This window comes from Neofelis nebulosa, chromosome 16 (genome assembly GCF_028018385.1).
Source record: "Neofelis nebulosa isolate mNeoNeb1 chromosome 16, mNeoNeb1.pri, whole genome shotgun sequence".
NCBI classification, from domain to species: domain Eukaryota; kingdom Metazoa; phylum Chordata; class Mammalia; order Carnivora; family Felidae; genus Neofelis; species Neofelis nebulosa.
In genome coordinates this window covers 7,688,852-7,709,232 of record NC_080797.1, presented here as the reverse complement: position 1 = coordinate 7,709,232, position 20,381 = coordinate 7,688,852, and the positions used below count along the sequence as shown (strand labels likewise).

The window sequence follows — 20,381 nt, the reverse complement described above, 5'->3', positions numbered from 1 at the left end:
CGTAAAAATGACACTGCGTCTCATGAGGATAACTCTAGTCAAAATCACCCTCAGTGCCCTTCCGCGGAAAACGTGTCTTTTCTCTGCTCTTACTTCCACGTCTCTTAGAATAAGGCTTCTACGGGGCCCCTCCAAGACGGTTAAAGATGTGCTTGACAGGCTTTGCCTAATGGAGCAAAATAAAAATTCACTCGGGAAAGAAAAGTTGATCAAACGCCAGCTAGAAGGCGAGTTGCGTAAACGAACATGGGGAAGAACAGAACCCAGTCACGAGCTTCTAATTTTGATTACAGATAATTTTTTTTGAAAAAGCAGAGACTTGCATCTGAAGCCTTTGTCCCCCTCTCACACATCCCTCTGTTCACTGCGATGGTACTAAAATGGGTTAGAATGCACATTTTCCCGGGTCTTAATTTCTTTCAGCCTTCACTCAAATTGCCTTCACAATGGCGCATCCGTATGTCCAAACAAACAGACAAGTGAGGAGATTAATGAACTGATCTTTGACCTGCTAAGTATTTATTCCGGGGCTCAGGGGGGAAGCGTGTCTGTGCCAATGAAAATCCCAAAACTGTCTCTGATAATTTGGTATTAAAGAGAGCTCTGTCAAATGCCTCTTGAGGCAGACAGAGCATCACCCTTCTCCTGACCCCAAGCTTCTTAGCCGTTATGTTCCCCCCTCCCCATTCAGAAGGACTGCAACCTTCTTTTATTCCTTTACCATCCTTCCCCTAAAAGAGCTTTTCTTTAACAATACTGGCTGCCTTTTATTAAGCACTTACTACATCAGACACCGGGGTTCAGCTATTTTCATCACCATCTAACATTCTTGAACACTCACTCTATGGAAAGCAATCTTATATTCTTTCTTTTAATTTTGGTACTAGCTGTATGAAGCAGGAATTTCTAAAAGAAAGAGCATCCGCTATTTACTCCTTCCTTGAGTAAATGTCAGAAAATGGAAGGGAAATGGAATTTTATTAAGAACTTGATTAGATGAATATGGCTCTTGGACATTTGCTATGTGTGTGTCCTTGTCACAGCAGCGTGGGGAATAATTGGTGCTCCAAGCCAAATGCTGTTAGAAAGAGAGTCATTCTTTCTGGCCCTCTGATCACTCCTTAACTTCATATAGGTGTATGTAGTCGGCACATGCACATATACACTTGCGGGAAGGCAAGCCCTCTCTTTCTTTTGCATCCAGGGCTCCTACAATGTGACAACACTGGGCTCTAGAGGAGAAAGGCACAGATGTGGATCAGGACGAGCCTCGAAATACACCAGAGTGGTTGGGTACGGAGTCGAATGATGAGTCTGTTGTGGCTGCTAGTGTCCAGAGATGATCTCTCCGTGTATCCCCTGTTATCACATGGCCGTCTTCTCCCCGTGTGTCTGCGTGTCTCTTCTCTTCTTAAACCGACAGCAGTCATATTGGACGTTAATCAGCCCCAGCACATGGGAGTTTGAGAGCCACGTAAGGCATGCAGATCATAGTGTAAGAGCCACAGATGACCTTTGAAGGCTTATTACAATGACACGACAAGATCCATTTCCCTTGTGCAATCATCCGGCTATCAGTGCAATTAATAAATAGGTCATTTACACTATCGGTGCCAATTATTACCCAAGAACTTGTGTGACAGATATATTGGAAGGGGGGTGAGGTCCTCAGGTGAATCTAGGCTGGCCCTATAACTGTTACGGTGAAGAACAAAGGAATACAGGTAAAGTAACATTCTGGTTCTTTTGAGTTCAGGCTTTAACAGACTGACAGCTTCTGAATACTTCCTTTTGCAACTTCCTTCTTGGAAAGATGCTGCCATGTTGTAAGGAAGACCAAGCAGCTATGTGGAAGGGACCCCATAGAGGAGAACCGAGAACCTTCACCAACAGCCCCGGCTGAGCTCCCAGTAAGCATCCGTGGCCAGCTATGTGGGCCTGGCCATTTGAGACTTTCTAATACTCCTATCAAAACCAAAAGAAATAGAACCATCCATCTAACCAACAGATGTGAAAGAATAAACTGTTGTCAATTCTTTTTTTTTTTTTAAGTTAATTTATTTATTTTCGAAGAGAGATAAAGTGTGAGTGGGGAAGGGGCAGGGAGAGAGGGAGAGAAAGAGAATCTGTGTCAGCACAGAACCCGATGCAGGGCTCAAACTCTTGAACCGTGAGTTCATGATCTAAGCCGAAATCGGATGCTGAACTGATGGAGCCCCCCAGGCGCCCCTACGACTGTCCTGGGGGCCACCAGGAAAGACTGCTATGTTCTCCATGCTGCCGGCATGTTCCATACATGTACTCAATCTTTAGGGTTTCAGGAGCTACAATGCACTGTAAAGACAGCTACATATCATTTGATTCCATGCCATTTCAATCTGATCGTGCTACCATTTTATTAATTTGTAGGCTCTAGATTACATTTTAATGGTCTGGTTTGCATTCTCTCCCCTCTATTTTTCTGGTTGATAAAATTTTAAAAGGATATCTGTTGTGCTAAAGATGACTTTTTACTTAGGACGCAAAGTCACCGGAATGTGTGGTAGCAATTTTTCTTAGGTAATAACCTCCCCTATCTTATCAAACCAGGCTTTGGTTCCAGAAGGGCTTTTTTTTAAATTCAATTGTTGTTTAACTTTGCCATTTGTTGACTGGCTGAATGAATAACTCCCTTTCACACCTCATTCTGACTCCTCACACATTTGTCTTTAACTCTGGAGAAGTCTGGAGTCTGGAGGCCTGGCCAGAGACTAATGAGAAATTCTGATGCTATTTTACAAGATTTTTAATAAAGAATCTATTTCCTCTAGTGGATGGAGTAAGGTGAAGGGAAGCCATGTGCCAGGATATAATTGCCGTCACCATCAATGGCAAATATTTAATGAGTGTCTCCTGTATTTAGAGTCCTGTGTTATGTCTGTGGCAGTGGTACTTAAGTGGGGGTCATTTTGCCTACGCTCATTTTCCGGAGAACATTTCTCAATGTCCGGAGACATTTTTAATTGTCACAGCTGGGGGTGGGGAGACACTGCTGGCACCTACTGGGCAGAGGTCAGGGATACTGCTAAACATTTACAGTATCGAAGGCGATCCTTTTCAGCAAAGAATTACCAAGCCCAAAATGTCAACAGTTCTGGTGTATGACTATGAAGACATTGAACCTGGACCCCTCTCGTCATGGAGCAGCACCAGGACAAAAGGAAATGAGGATGAATTATGGGTGGGATGAGGCATGAAACAGAGAGGGGTCAGCCAAACCTTGGCCCTTACCACACACAGTGTTTCATAGAGTAAAGTCATCCATAGTAAGGAAGGGCACTCAACCGTGAGACCTGATGACCCCAAGGACAGAGACGGGAGGAAATGAAGAGTCATAGTGTTTCTCTGGGTTTGGGGTGGAGTCCTTGTTTTCGTTTTCATTTTTGTTTTTCTATATTCCTCCCTTTCTGGACAGAAATCTCATTTAGCACCATGGACTTTAAAAAATCTCTTGAGGCTGATGACTCCCAAATTTCTATCTCAAGACCAGACTTTTCTCTGATGTTTGGACTCACGCACCCAAAGAGGTTGATTTCATACTTCCATGTGGATGTCTTGTAGATGTCTCTAATGCAACATATCCAAAATGCAGCCTTTGATTTTCTTTCCCAGACTTGTTCCCTATCCCCCCCCACCCCCCCCCCCACCAAATATTCCCTCTTCCAGTGAATGCTGCACCACCTTGCCAACTATTGAGGACAAAAACATGATTCCTTGAATTTTCTAAATATGTACATCAAATAGGTAAGGTAAATGGTTACCTTCATTCTTCCCTCTTGCCGCATTTCCACCCAATTTAACTATGATGCCCATATGGACATTGGATCTTGTCATTTCATTGTAATAGGTCTTCAAAGGTCATCCATGGCTTTTACACTATGACCTACATGCCTTATCTATCTTCCAAATCCCCATGTGCTCCAGCTGGTTAATCCAATATGACTGGTGCCATTATAAGAAAAGAAGAAGAGAGACACAGACACATAGGTAGAAGATGGCCATGTGATGACTGAGGCAGAGACTGGAGTGATGTGTCTACAAAGCAAAGATTGCTGGCAATACCAGAAGCTAGAAGAAGGAAGGAAATAGTCTTCCCTAGACCTTGGTTATTGGTTTCTAGCCTCCAGAATTGTAGACAATAAATTTCTGTTGTTTTTAGCCTCCCTGCTCATGGTACTTTATTACTCCAGCCCTAGGAAACTAAGACAGACTCACTGCTCTCATCACATCACTCCCTCTCAGTCACGCTGGCCATTCTTCTTCCTCACCACGTCAAGCTCACTATTCTCTTTCTTTGGAAAAAAAATGTATTTTCCCTTGATGTTCTCGTGCTGAATCCTTTTGTCATCCAGATAGCAGCTTAAATCTCACCTCCTCTGAGAGGACTTGTCAGAAAACCAAACCCAATGGAGTCAACACCCACTATCTCTTCCGCACCACCTGGCACCCGGTTCCGATTCTCTGCTTACAATGTAACACTACATGACCCTTGTCTTACTCGTTTGTTTAGTGCCAGGGACCACCTCTGCATGTAAACCCCATAAAGCAAAATCCTCTTGTCTCCTGTGAATCCCTAGAATAGTTGCCCCCACTTTGCAGATACTCCATGAATATTTGTTTACCATAAATGGGCCAGTTACAAAAATGAAAAGGTCTGCACCAAAGTGAAGCTGGTTTGAGCAACCAGACAGTCGGGAATAGACCAGGAGTAGTTCGACTGGATCTTTGAGACAGAGAGGGTAGAGGCTTTTTGATGAAAGGAGCAAGAATCCTCAAAAGAAGATCGCCCTCCTACCGGTGACGGGGATCTCAGCCCGTGTTCAGTGCTGAGCCTCCGTCGGAAGGGGACATGATCCGGTGTGTTCCATCAGGCCCACCGCTCTTCCTCTGCAAATATTTATGCTCTGAGCTCCCCCTCGCCCAGGCCTGATGGGAGCCCGGGAAGGCTATGTGCTAGCACAGGGCCTAATGGAGACATCACACTGCTGTTAGCACAGATGGTTGTCATATGTATGCAAATGAGAAACAAATTGAATTTGGTGTCCTCTCTCACCAGCTGTCCTATCAAGGAACGCTCCCACAGCAGCCAAAGAGCTGCTGCTATACTACTCATCTGTCACCACAGATTAATTACAATGAGGACATTAATCACCATTTGTTTCTAGTACAAAGGAAAATATCTTGTTTTTCAAGTACGTCCTGTTAAAAGAAGGTGTCTGGCCTTGTAGAAACAAGGCCCAACAAGGGCTTGAGGCTTCATTAGTTAGGGACAACAGGCCAACGGCTGGTGGAAAGCCCTAGGCTGTGCGCTGCCTTCAGAGCTATTGGCCAGTAAGGTGTCGAGGAGAGGCGGCGAGCCTGGGGGACAAGGAAGGACAACTAGCTAACTCTCACTTTATCTGATGCCCCAACGGCCTGCAGTTTAAAAGTGTTAATTAACTTTGGTTAGTGGATCTTCCAGTGGATCACAAGGCACCCAAAATAGGTGTTTCCGATGGATTATTATTACCATTGTTTGGTAGAAGGACAATGGGTAGGACACCAGCCAGAGATTCCAGAGACCAGCCTTCCCTCTTGACCATTTGTCTAGTCCTTGTTTAGAAATTGGATTTGAGTAATGGTTTTTCATCTATTGGGAAAGTCAGCACCCAAGTGACTATTTAGTGAATACAATCGAAATAGATGTCTGAACATAACTTTACATACAGTTATGGTAGATGAATGGATTCTCTGAAGCCTTTGTACACACTCACGTTAAGGAGGTTCTGATGAGGGGCACCTGGGTGGCTCAGTCGGTTGAGCGCCCAGCTCTTGATTTCAGCTCAGGTCATGATCTCATAGTTTGTAAGTACAAGGCGCCCATTGGGCTCTGCACTGACAGTGTGAAGTCTGCTTGGGATTCTTCCTTTCCTTCTCTCTCTCTTTCCCTCCCCTACCCCCCCCTTCTCTCAAAATAAATAAAATTTAAAAATTATTTTAAAAAAGAGAAGGTTTTGATGAGATTGTCTCTGCTCCCTGCTTTCCTTATATCACCACCGTGAGATTCGTTCCTTAACTCCCCATCTTTAGCTTTTGTAGGCTGTGATGCTCAATTTTAGCCATTCATTTGTTCATTCATTCATTCAACAAACATTTGGATGCTGTACTGGATGATAGACACATCTATCACCAGATGCCATCCTGGTTCTCATGAATTTTCCTACTGTCTAGTAGGCAGATAAACATTAATCAAATAAGCACAAAAATACGTATGAAACTTCCATCATGAGTATGGACTGCAACAGAGAATCACATGGCACCATGGGAACATATAATAGGAAGACCCAACTTTCTCTGGAGTAGAGGAAGCTTCCTTGAAGAAAGGGCAATTACGTGAAGATCTGAAGTATGACACATAGCTAACCAGGCAAACGCAGATGTCAGCAAAGTCCCCTGGGAAGAGAACAAAGCTTTAAGGTGGAAGAATGAATGGCTTGCTCAAGAAACTAAAAGTAAGGGCAATACAAATGGTTTTCAGAGTGGCATGGAGAGATTCGTGACCAGAGCACAGGAGGGTCCTTGTAGGACCTCTTGTAGGTCCTCTTGAAGAAGACTGTCTTTATTCCAAGAACGATGGATAATCACTGCAGGGCTCTAAGCAACACAGGGAGCTGATCAGATTTGCATTTTGAAAAGCTTATTCATCTTTGACATGAGAACATATATTGGTTCATGTAGTGTCCTTGGCTATGAAGAATTTTGGACCAAGAGTCAGTCATCTTGGGCTTCCATACTGGACCAGGTAAGGGATTCGACAGAAACAGGGTATTTTTCTATAGACTAACTCCCAGGTATAATAATGAGTGAGGGGGGGAATTCAAAGGTTCAGTGTTATTTCAAGAACTGAAATACAGTTGGGTGGAGGCGAATCAGGAGCATTTAAGTCAAGTTTTGTAGGAGTCTTCTCTTCAGAGGATACAGGGTCAGTTTTTTGGGAGTCGGGAATTTCACAGGGGAGACGAACCAAGGTGGAGAAGTGAGAACAGAGAAATGAAGACGGCAAGAGGGGTGCGTCTCAGGGGCATACGTGAAGGAGAGGAGAAATCACCCTTGGGAATTTAAGCTGTGCTGCCTGCCAACTTCTAGAAGCAGTTTTTTCAAGGTTGGCTAATCAAGGTTTCCGGGTTGACAATGGTGTTAGTAGAAAAACAAGAAGCTGCTCTTCACAGTCAATAATTAACATGAAATTTGTGTTAATTCTAACCAGTATGTGACCACATACTTTAGCCACAGTATATTAAAGGAGGCCTGTGGGAATAAAGTCACATCAACAGCAGACACTTTAACCTAGCATAAAAAGTTGACAGAAAGTAGCAATTATATTCTTTGTGTTGTATAAAATAGAACTCTAGTTGCCCAAAGGAGCGATGAAAATACTGGAGAGAAAGGAACGTCTGATAGATTACAGAAATCTAACCGGAGGAAAATAGTTTTATTTTATTATTACTTTTTTAATATGAAATTTATTGTCAAATTGGTTTCCATACAACACCCAGTGCTCATCCCAAAAGGTGCCCTCCTCAATAAGGAAAATAATTTTAAAAATATACGTAAAGATATTCATCAAGAGATGGGGGGAAAAATCAACCCGCCCCCACAAGAGTAGTGATTAAAAAAGTAGTCAACTATACAAAGGATCATTATGCAGTAATTTTATTTTTTAATTTTTTTTAATCTTTATTTATTTTTGAGACAGAGAGAGACAGAGCGTGAGCAGGGGAGGGGCAGAGAGAGAGGGAGACACAGAACCGGAAGCAGGCTCCAGGCTCCAGCTGTCAGCACAGAGCTGGACCCGGGGCTCGAACCCATGCAAGTGAGCTCACGACCTGAGCCAAAGTCAGATGCTTAACTGATTGAGCTACCCAGGCACCCCTATGCAGTAATTTTAAAAGGACCATTGAGATGAATATTTATTCGCATGAAAATATGTCCATGGTATAATCCACGGAGTGACTTAAAAATATTATTTTTCACCATTTGATCCTATTGATATAAATAAATATTTATAGAAGCCTGATCAGATGGGGACTATCTTACCTCTTCACCACCAAACTTACAGACCTGACTAGTTTGTGTATTCTCCATCTTCCATCTTGGTTCCAAAAAGGAGGGATCCCCGTTCCCATCAAAGGCTGACCTTGATTTTGACTCATCTGGACTCCATGCCTTCTTGCTTCCCCTTACTGCACCTGCAGGAACCATGGTTTTCTCCTTCCTCGTGAAACTCTTCTTTTCTGTTAGGACATCCCCATCACTGTAGTCAAAAGCTCTCCATTCTCCCATCTCCTACAGCCGCTGCTGCATCATTTATGCTCATCTCTTCAGAGCAGAACTCAAAAATGTCGCTGTGAAGTTCTTTCCACCGCAGCTCACTCCAATCTGGCTTCTGTCCCTACCACTCTTTTCAAGGTTGCAAACCGCTTCCCTGTTGTCACATGCATTGGTCACTTCTCTAACCTCATCTGATTCACCCACGGGCATGTGGTACCATTGACCTTCTCTCAAAACCCTTCGTCTCTGGCTTTCTTATCTTCAATGGCCACAACTTCTCACATCGATGTCTGATGTCGACTGTTTCAAAGTTTGCCTGAGATTCCTCTTTCCCAGATTTGGTGCTCTCAACTCTGCCTGTACATAAGCATCATCTGGGTTTGGCTTCTAAATTCAGGGCTGCCTGGGCCCCAGACAAGGGAAATGAGAATCTCCAGGTGTGGGGCTCTGGCTTTCACAGGTTTCTGATTTTTTGATTTTAGAGAAAGCATGAGCGGGGAAAAGGGACAGAGGGGACGAGGGAGGATCTCCAGCAGGCTCCAGACTCAGCTCAGAGCCCCACACGAGGCTTGACCCCACGACCCTAGGATCATGACCTGAGCCAAAATCAAGAGTCAGATGCCCAACCGACTGAGCCACCCAGGTGCCCCCTGGCTTTGGCAGGTTGTAAAAGCTTCCCAGGTGACCCTTACATGCACTCAGAGCTGAGAACCACTGCCCTATGTGGTCTCATTTAGTTCCACGGTTTTACATGTTATTATCATAAGTCCAAATTACTACTAAATTTATAACTGCAGCCCCTGGTCGGAGCTCCCTGGAAGAACGGGGCCAGTTTAGTCTGAAGGGAACTCCCTGTCCCTTGATGGCCCTGCTCTCGTCCTGGGACTGGGGGCGGGGCGATCGACGCTAACATAGCAAGAGAACCACACTGGACTTCTTTGACATCTCACACTTAGCATTCAGAAGAGCAGAACTTCTCGTTCAGAAACATCTGCACAGATTTCACAAATCCCTTAACCTTCACTGGCTCCACAGTGACATCCAGTTTGGCTTGGACAAAAGATGAATGGAGACGATAATGCCTTCATTCTAAATCCTTATTGGCTGTGCAAGCCTCTCTCATGCTACTCCAAGTTTACAAGGCTTCCATATGAATATGACCTCATGTTCACCTCCCCCCCCCACCACCCTCCGCCCACCATCAATAGCACCAGGTAAATTCTCCTTTGGCTACTTTGTAGTTCTGTACCGTTAGGATCTGGGTCAATCTGTTCTCTAGTAACTGCCTTCGCACCTATTCCAGACTCTCAGGGACACTTGCTAGTTTTTTCGAGGTGACTCCCTATTCACCTCCATATCCTTGTGGGATGGTTAATTTTATGTGTCAAGTTACCTGGCCCACAGCTACCTTGTTTGGTCAAACAAGGTATTGGTCAAATACCTTGATATTTGGTCAAACATTATTCTGGGTATTTCCCTGAGAGTGTTTTTGCATGGGATTAACATTTGAATCAGTAGGCTCAGTAAAACAATCGCTCTTCCCAATGCAGGTGGGCCTCGAAAAATCAGTTGACAGCCTCAGCAGAACAAAAAGTCTGACTGTCCCCCGAGTAAGAGAATTCCCCCTGCTTGACTACCTTCAAACTGAGACATCAGCTCTTTCCTGCCTTCAGCCTCGAATGGAAACATTGGCTTTTCCTGGGTCTTGAACTGTTTTAAGGCCTCCTAAAGCTGGCCTTATCCGTGGCTGAATGGAGTTCTTTTAAAATGTGCCCAGGGGCCCCCCGGGTGGCTCCGTCGGTTAAGCGTCCTACTTCGGCTCAGGTCATGATCTCGTCCGTGAGTTCGACCCCTGCGTGGGGCTCTGTGCTAACAGCTCAGAGCCTGGAGCCTGTTTGGATTCTGTGCCTCCCTCTCTCCCTGCCCCTCCCCCCACTTGCACTCTGTCTCTCTCTCTCTCAAAAATAAACATTAAAAAAATATATAAAAATGTGTCCATAACAACACCTACCATTTATGAAGCTCCTACTCCATGTCTGCCATTGTAAACTGTATCACCTCCGGTCCTCGTACAAATCATTGCAAAAGAGGTAAATGTTTTTGTGAGCTCACAGTCGCAGAGTTGACCAGCAGCAGAGCGGGAATGTAAACAGCAATGTGTGATTTCTGAGTCAGGGCCCTCTCCTACCCGTTTCATACTGGACCCACCTATCATCGCTTTCCTGTCCGCGTGCCTAAATGCAAACTGCTGTTAACGTCCTTCTCGAAAGGTGGGTGCGACACAAGCTTACAGTTGTACATGTATATCTATATGCACATGTATTATTTTGGTGGGCATAAATAGTACCACACTAGACCTAGAGTTTTCTTTTTGACACTTTGCTTCTTACTTTCAATGATAAATCATGGAAGTGGGGTCCCTATCAGCATAGTTGGAGAGCACTTTTTTTTTAAGTGTTTATTTATTTTTGAGAGGGAGACAGAGCGTGAGCCGCAGAGGGACAGAGAGAAAGAGAGAGGGAGACACAGAATCTAAAGCAGGCTCCAGGCTCCAAACTGCCAGCACAGACCCCAACGTGGGGCTTGAACCCACAGACCAGACCATGAGATCGTGACCTGAGAGGAAATCAGATGCTTAACCCGCTGAGCCACCCAGGAGCCCCCGTCACCTTTTTAAATACTTTTTTTCAAATTTACTTGCTCTTTTGTGGGCTAGAGGAGTAAAGTCAAGCCCCTATGATTGTGTCTACGTATCTAGGTATTTCCTGTTCATTTCCTTTATGATATGAGAATAATACATAATAACAGTAATAATGCTGTTATTTGGCAAATAGTCAATAACTTTTAGGGCTTCAAACTTATTCTTTTCAAATGTTCTTCTTTGATTCATTCAAGTCTTTTTACTTGGAATGTAATTTTATCTCTTAAGATCCTGACCAATTTTTTGTTTGGGTTTTTGTTTGCCTGTCTTTGTATTTTCAACCTTTCTTGGTCCTTTTGAGTTAGATTCATCTATTCACACAGTACAACTGGGGTTTTAGGGATTCCTGGGTGGCTCAGTCCGTTTAAACCTAGGACTCCTGATCTCAGCTCAGGTCATGATCTCATGGTGTATGGGATTGAGCCCCACATCAGGCTCTGCACTAACAGGACAAAGCCTGCTTGGGATTTTCTCTCTCCCTCTCTCTCTGCCCCTCCCCTGCTCACACTCTTTCTCTCAAAAATAAATAAGCATTAAAAAACAAAATTAAAAAAAAAAACCTGGGGTTTTTCTCTGTGATTGAGCCTCTCTCTTTTTTTTTAACGTTTATTTCTTTTTGAGACAGAGAGAGACAGAGCATGAACAGGGGAGGGGCAGCGAGAGAGGGAGACACAGAATCGGAAACAGGCTCCAGGCTCTGAGCAGTCAACCCAGAGCCCGACGCGGGGCTCGGGCTCACTGACCGCGAGATCGTGACCTGAGTCGAAGTCGGATGCTTAACTGACCAAGCCACCCAGGCGCCCCGAGCCTCTTTTCTTTTAAAGAGTGAGCGGTGGCCATTTATATCACAACAAATAATGTTTTTGTAGTTCCATAATACATTTTATGTTAAGTCCTGTGTTTTTCTTGATCTCTTGTGTGGGTGTTTTTTAAAATCTGTGTCTATCATTGAATTTTCTTGGCATCTGGAGTGTGTTTTGATAATTTGGAAATGTTATACTTCAAGAATTCGTTTTGTAGGGGCGCCTGGGTGGCTCAGTCGGTTGGGCGTCCGACTTCAGCTCGGGTCACGATCTCACCGTCTGTGAGTCCGTGAGTTCGAGCCCCGCGTCGGGCTCTGGGCTGATGGCTCGGAGCCTGGAGCCTGCTTCCGATTCTGTGTCTCCCTCTCTCTCTGCCCCTCCCCCGTTCATGCTCTGTCACTCTGTGTCTCAAAAATAAATAAACATGGGGCGCCTGGGTGGTGCAGTCGGTTAAGCGTCCGACTTCAGCCAGGTCACGATCTCGCGGTCTGTGAGTTCGAGCCCCGCGTCAGGCTCTGGGCTGATGGCTCGGAGCCTGGAGCCTGCTTCCGATTCTGTGTCTCCCTCTCTCTCTGCCCCTCCCCCGTTCATGCTCTGTCTCTCTCTGTCCCAAAAATAAATTAAAAAAAAAAAAAATGTTGAAAAAATAAATAAATAAATAAATAAACGTTAAAAAAAATTAAAAAAAAAAAAGAATTCGTTTAGTAAACGTAAAGATGCATATTATACATTTATGTATGGCATTTAAATATCTATGTAAACATTTAAATATCTACAAAAAAAAAACCCAAAATTGGTATGCTACAATATCTCCACGTTTTCCCCTTAGCTTCAACAACCCAGTTTTAGTTGACTACTATTTTTCAGTGTTTATCTTATAGCTGTTAAGTGTACTTATAATTTCATGACTCAATATTCCATCTTTTTTATTTTTTTTATTTTTTTTTTTTATTTTTTTTTTTTCAACATTTTTTATTTATTTTTAGGACAGAGAGAGACAGAGCATGAACGGGGGAGGGGCAGAGAGAGAGGGAGACACAGAATCGGAAACAGGCTCCAGGCTCCGAGCCATCAGCCCAGAGCCTGACGCGGGGCTCGAACTCACGGACCGCGAGATCGTGACCTGGCTGAAGTCAGACGCTTAACCGACTGCGCCACCCAGGCGCCCCAATATTCCATCTTTTTTAAAAAAAGTTTAAGCTTATTTTACTTACTTTGAGAGAGAGAGAGAGAGAGAGAGAGAGAGAGAGAAAGAGAGAGCATAGGAGGGGCAGAGAGAGAGGGAGAGGGAGAGAATCCCATTGTCAGCACAGAGCCTGATGTGGGGCTCGAACTCCCGAACTGTGAGATCATGACCTGAGCCAAAATCAAGAGTCAGTTGTTTAACTGACTGAGCCACCCAGGAGCCCCAATATTCCATCTTTAAATGATGTCTTGCCTCACCCTCCATGGCTACAGTGGTATTTTTGAGCTTCTGTCTGCCTTTTCCTTCAAATTTTTGTTGGTGATTTCATTTAGCACATTTTTATTCTGAACCATTATCCACTGTTATTTTAATCTTAGCCCTACAATTTCATTAGTCTTTTTCCCCCATTTATTTCTAGTTAGCTGAGGTTTATCCTCTGATAGTTTTTCTTCTTCTCCTTCTCCTTCACCTTCTTTTTCTCCTTCTCCTTCTCCTTCTCCTTCTCCTTCTTCTCCTTCTTCTTCTCCATCTTCTTTTGGAAATACCAATTATTTTTCAAGTATAACATTTGTATCTTTCTGGTCTATTCTCACCTCTTCCATTCTTTTAAACTCTGCTTATTCCATGTCATTGTCCTTCCTTTCCTTGCTTCTGTTGTCCACATCCCTTACCATGTTTGCGATGGCGTTTATTCCCCCATGGGCAACTCTTAATGTGTGGCCTTTGTGGATTTAGTTTTCTTTCCTTCTTTTCCCCTAATAATTTCCAACTCATGTTTTATTTCTTTCTATCACATCGCTTATCCTTCTCGAGCCCTTGTATGTATGCTTTGTGTTTTTATCTAATAAAGGTGGCTGTTTCATTAGGGTTCTTATTGAATGATATGCTTGATTAATTTTCCTCAGCCCCATGGCAACATTTTGTTGGTGAATGTTCCTCATCTTTCATTTGTCTTTCTTGTTTGTTCTTTTTTTCTACTCATCGTTGAGCAGGTGGAATCCTTCCTGGCCCTGCGATTTGTAGGAGGTGGGGAGGGAGGATAATGCTCCAGGCTTGCAGAAATTCTCTTCATGATAATAGGTTTTATTTTTAAAAAAATTTTTTAATGTTTATTTATTTTTGAGAGAGAGAGAGAGAGACAGAGAGAGAGACAGAGTGCGAGCAGGGGATGGGCAGAGAGAGAGGGAGACCCAGAATCGGATGCAGGCTCCAGGCTCTGAGCTGTCAGCACAGAGCCCGACGCAGGGCTCGAAACCACAAACTATGAGATCATGACCTGAGCCAAAGTCGGACATTGAACCGACTGAGCCGCCCAGGCACCCCATCATGATAATAGGTGTTAAATGTGAGCAGGCTCTTCTAGTAAGTACTTCCCCCCAGACCATGCAGGGTTGGCGGTGAATGTGCTGTGGGTAGTACAGATGTCTTTCTCCTTCACTCCACTCCCTGCACAATGGCTTGCCTATGTGATTCCTCACCCCGCCCCACCTTCCTCATTTCTACAGAGTGCCAGATCAAGTTGAGAGAAACTTCCCCTACCAACCTGCTCACTTACCTCCATTTTTCCAAATGGTTTCCCCACCACTCCCATTTCCATTGGAAAAGTGCTCTGCCAACTCCACTGGAGATGAGATATGTAGCCTTGAGTACCCTCTCTGCCTCTTCTCCAGAGTCAGATCTCCATTTCATTTTCTTACATCCAGTGGATACTCACCATTCACAGATTCTGTGTTTGTGAATTTTCCCTCTCACTGAAATTCACGTGTAACCCCCGCATCGAGACCTGTGGCACTTTTGTGGTCATCCAGGGACATGCTTAGAGTGACGAGCATGAATTCACTCAACACACACACAGTCCTGGCTGAGGTCGAACGAGGTGACACTCTGTTTTCTTAGCTCAGCTTTCAGACTATAAACAAGTATCCCTTTTAGTGCCACGTTATTTGCATTTTGGAGCTGGTTGTTGATGACTTTGCTGTTTAAAATGGCCCCAAACACAGTGCTAAAGTGGCGTCCCGTGTTCCTAAATACAAGAAGGCTGTGCTGTGCCTTATGGAGAGACTACGTGAGCTGGAGAAGCTTTGATCAGGCATGATCTGGCCATGAGTTCAATGTTAATGAATCAGCAATATATACCAAGTAAGGAGTTTTTAAACAGAAACACACAAAAGACAAGGTTAAGTATGGATTGATTGTTGAAAATGTAGTGACCGGGGGCTTACAGGACCCTAACCCTGTGTTTCCCTTGGAAGCATTGGTTCAGTACCCACTAATTTGGTGTTCTCGGTGACTTTACAGAACAGAACTACCACAAATAGCCAGACACAATGGTATTGTCATTTTAGGGTACTGATGTCTCCCGGTTACATCCAGGGCAGAGTTTTTTTGACCGTCCTTGTTTTCTGGTTGTTGTTGTTGTTGGGTTTTTTTTTTGCTTGGGGTGATTTATGAGAAAAGCTGGGGGTAATTGCCACGTCTTGCCATTGTAGACCTGCGTAGGGCTTATTGGAAGGCTTTATCTTTTAGGCAAATTACCCTGAGAAGGTGGAGGGTGCCGGGCAGGAAGCTGAGGGTCAGAGGAGAGAGAGCTGAAGAGAATGGGGAGAAAATGAGGAGGCTGAGAGGGCAGTCAGTCACAAAGCTCCCTGGGTAAGTCCCCGAGCACGAGTATTCGCAGTCAGGTAGTTTAAAGTCTGATCTGGACGCCGCCATTTGTTACCTCTGTGACGCTGGATAGGTTATTGAGCTGGGAGTCTGTTCCCTCTTTTGCAAATGTTGATCATACGGCATAATTGTGAGATTATATATTTAAAGACTGTGTATGGAAAGCGTCTGTTACCCAGTAGGAACTCAGCGTTTATGAGTTCACTCCTCGTCCACTTAGGGAGGCAGCCTATTTGGGAAAGCTCATACAACTGCATTTCTGACTTCTCTCAGAATCAGTTTATGATCCATGCCCAACAAAATCAATCTCAAAGTCACACTTGTTTATTACCCAAAGTGCTATTACCCTGCTTGATCACTCTCCTTGTCACCGGGCTTGGGAATGAATAGCTCTCAGCTATTTTCCAAAATCGGATCTACTCTGAGCAAATGAAGATTTGCCCCCAATAACAATATTAGAGAGGGCATGCTGCAGCTTTGAGGGCACGGAGGGATTCCGGAGATGTGGATACCAAGACGCCACTGCTTAGGCACAGCCTCGCAGGGTTCCTGCATAAAAGGAGGCAGCACATATCAGGATGCCAAGGTTCTGATATGTTTATTCTTTCAACATCAGCCTAATGGCATTAGCGTTACACCTGGTAGGTCTCAGCTGGTGTGGCCCAGCCAATTAGGCTCAGGAGACCTCCCATGATGGTGTGAAAATTGGTGACACAGTCAGGGGGTTACTCCTGACCGGGGTCCCGCTGCTGTCTGTTCACCAGCCATGTCCCAGAAGTGTCTGTGTCAGGGACCTGACAAGCAGGTGAGGGCATTCCAGGGCTTTCTCTAGAGGGGACTTGACTTTCCCAGGCAGGAAATGTTTTGGTCACTCTGTCCTCCAATCGGGAATTAGAGTCACTGGATGGAAAGAAAGAAGCAGACAGAAGACAAGACTTTGGTGGTATGATCAGAATTATAAGGAAAGGTTAAGACTCTGCTTCTTCCAGCAGAAGAGTTTGATATGTTTAGGGAGATGGAAGGACAAGGAAAGAGCCCAGATCAACCCTCCGGACTCATCGCTGGCCACACAATTATGCTTTCTGCGTTCTCTCTTATGCTAAACGTGGGTCCTCTTGGCCTCCCTCCCCCGCCTCCCAAAAGTGATGATAATGCTGCTGACTCCCCTTCCACAAATGCTCCAAAACTACAGGGGTCCTTCCCACGGTTTATCAGTCAGTGGCACTCTAACCCTGTAGAGTGATTCTGTTATTTCATCCATCCAACAGAGGAGTTAACCGAAGATCAGAAACGCTGAGGAACTTCTCCAAGATCACCCAGCTGGCAGTGGCAAAACCGGGGCTCAAATCTGAATCTGTCTCACTGCCCAAGTTCAGGCTCGTTTCATGCGCAAGGCTGCAGTGAGGTCCTGCAAACGCAGGCAGTGGTTGGAAGCGCCTGAGTCCCTTTTCTCCCTGGGCGAAACCAGTGGTTCTCTGCTCTGGCTACATACAGAATTACGCGGACATCATGGGCCTTAGCGATGCTGTCTTCCTGGAGGGAGAGCCCTTCAGCCTCATTTTGAAGTCCTCATTGTATTCTGAAGAGTAAACGCCTTCTCTTCTGTACAGAGTACGAATATAGATGCTATCTGAAAGTTTGAGATGAAATATGAAGAATTGGCTTTTTAAGTACAGAAGACTGTATTGCCCACCCAAAACTCTTGAATCTTCTTTTGGCGTGCCAAAAACACCAAGCCAGTTCAGTTAGGCAAGAAAGGGGCATTATTAAAATGATCTTGGAGTATTTCATGAAGTCAAATGATGGAGGCATCTGAAATTTAGGAAGATATTGAATCTCTGGAGAAGCCAGAACAATATATATGTCCTATCTATCTATCTATCTATCTACCTCCCTATCTATCTTTGATTTGTTCCACATTTTGGTGTTATTCTTCTCTCTTCTTATATACAAGTAGTTCCCAAAGTGTGGTGCGCAGACCAACAGAATCAACATTACCTCGGAGCTTGTTACAAACGCATATTCTCAGACCCGGCCCCAGAATCAGAAACAGGGTTAGGGCTCAGCAATGTGTATTTTTACAAGCCCTTATAGTAATTCTGCTGCTCAATAAAGATTAAAGAAGTGCTACTATGGTCCACATCCCTCAGTTTTCCACATGACAGAAAATAGCCCATGACATCACCCATCTTTTACACGCTATGGGTTCAGCCGTGTCGAAAAGTCTGAGTTGACTGTCGTTTGTTCTCAAATTAAATTTTATTTAGAAGGGACCACTGATTGAGTTTTGATTATCAACCCACAGTTCCTGGAACGTGAACTACGGTGGATAGAAGTGGATAGAGAAGACAAGTACCATTGTATAGACATGGTTACTCCAACCGCAACCAGATAAATGGTAGAGAAGGGGGCAATACCCAGGGGAAAGATGCTGGGTGAGTGGTCTAATAATCACAGAAATCGTAGCAGTAGCAGTAAGAAGTATTAGCAGCCGTGGTAATACCTACTAGTAATCAATGAGTATCGACTCTTTGTCAGTCCTAAAGCTTGGCGTATTCTCTATAGCTTTTATATAATTCTCACAGCATCCCTGCAAAATAGGAAGTATTGATATTCATATTTTACGGATGGAGAACGGTTTAAAAAACTTGCTTGAACTGATATACCCGGTAAGCAGGGGAAGAATGTGGGCAATCTGTGACTTGGCCACACCGCTGTGTCCCAGCTCTAGATTTTGTCTGCTCTTAAGGGAAACAGGCCTTAGTGAGAGGGGTAGTTTGAGACTGGACAAGGGGATGTAGAGTGTCCGCAATTTACTCTGGCTGGGGTCAAGGCCAGCTAGACACAGAGGATTAAAGGCATTTTCACTACCCCTACGACAGGAGACCACACAGGGACAGAAAATGTCCCAGAGACATAACCAATGAGGCTCTAAATGACAGACTTGACTTGCAGTCAGTACTTTCTTCTTAAAGCCCCCTGTCTACACCCCTCTGTAGCTTTGTGTGCATATCACAACCATCTGAGATCGGATGTCCTGAAGGGACTGGTTCTTGAATAATATCATGTGATGATGGGGAAGCCATTTCAGGAGAACTAAGGGCTTCAGAGTTTTGCACTTTCTTGCTCACCTGGCATATTTGAACAACCTTACTGTTATTTATTTTTTTTTTGCAATCAAGTCTTTTAATTTACCCCACCTGTGTCTCCTCCGTCCTAGCCTCAGCCCCTCTCCCGATGCTCTAGAAACTTCCAATGTATTTTTCTAGAACTCGTCCCTCCCCCAGCCCAGTGCATCAGGACAGTCTTCCTGTTCCAATGTGGCCCCTTCTGCCAGCTGTCCTTCCCCGACACCAGGCTCCCTACACCCTGTCCTTTGGGTTCCTTTTCTCCCCTGTTTTCCCACCAGTTTCTCCTCTTCAAAATAAATCTGGATTATAAGACTGCCTGCCTTTCTTTCCACACTTGATCTTAGCCAAAAGGCCCAGAAGCGATATGCCTGCCTTTCTTTCCTTCCCCCGCTCTTCCTTCCTTTTCTTTCTCACCTTGTAGGCAGCTCTACAGAGAATCGGATTTTCCTCTTCTTGTAGCAACAACAAAAATACTCAAGAGCGTTTTATTTACTAAGAACAGAGGAAGGATGCTATCTTGTCTGGGATGGCCAGGAACAACTGATCCAATGGGGAGCTTTTCATCACAGTCCCCACAGGGTACCTTGTGATGTTTTAATGGTCAAGACCAAACTTAATTCAAATCCAGCAGGCATTATTAGAAGTCATGTTGCCTAGTATGTCTTTATTGCTCTCATTTTAAATTATGAAGTGTAATAAGGTCACATTTCTGGAAATAGAACTCAGTAAGATACATTGGTTTAATTTGTAAAAGTAATCTCCCTTCATAGACGATATGTTTCATTCCACTTCAGCAAAAATCCACATCAATAGCAGAAAAATGTAACAGGCTTCAATTAGCCTCAATAATCCTTCCACATGATGATGAACAGGAAAAAAAAAAAGAAACTGGTATTTCATATCTTCATCATGTAAGGACTTTGATGATACAAAAGAGATTGGCTCTATTTATTTTCCTGTTGCAGTACATGTCTTCTTGAAAGGTTGTAATACGATAAAATGAATTTTAATAAAACGGAGGTGGAAAGGATTCCTTGGAACTGAGTCAAGAAACTTTCAACTGGGTAGCAGAGAAGATGCAGGAGATCGTTCTGCAAACTGGAGGCTGGAATTGATCTGTGCTTGCATGAGCTTGGCTTGAAAACATGAGCAAAGCTCCAAGTATCTGGGAGAATCCTTGGATTTGGGGAGTTGTGGATGGAATATTTCAGTGTTGAAAATCTCACTCGTAAACCGCTCAGGGTCAAACAGTTTTCAGTAGAGTATGAAAATAGCTCAGTTTTTTTTAAAGCGTTACCTAAAAAAGAAGTGTGGAATTTATAGCTCAATGGTCTAGGCAATTCGAGAAGGGGAGGGTCCAAGCAGAAGACCCAGGTTCTGGGAGTAGATGTACATCACAGGTGTATAATCTCCGTCCTCTTTTACTCATCTGTGAAACAGAAAAACACAACCAGGTCGCTCTGGTAGGTTTATTCTCATTCCAGTGTTCACTCATCAGTGTCCGTAAAGAGTGAATCCTGACTATACATTGTGTAAAGATACGTAGC

At 44.2% G+C, this 20,381-nt stretch overlaps 1 long non-coding RNA gene across 3 annotated transcripts in view; it reads left to right on the top strand.

The window, feature by feature from the left end:
- Positions 1 to 20,381, top strand: part of LOC131496843 (uncharacterized) — a 250,187-nt gene that overhangs the window by 210,871 nt on the left and 18,935 nt on the right. The window lies entirely within an intron of this gene.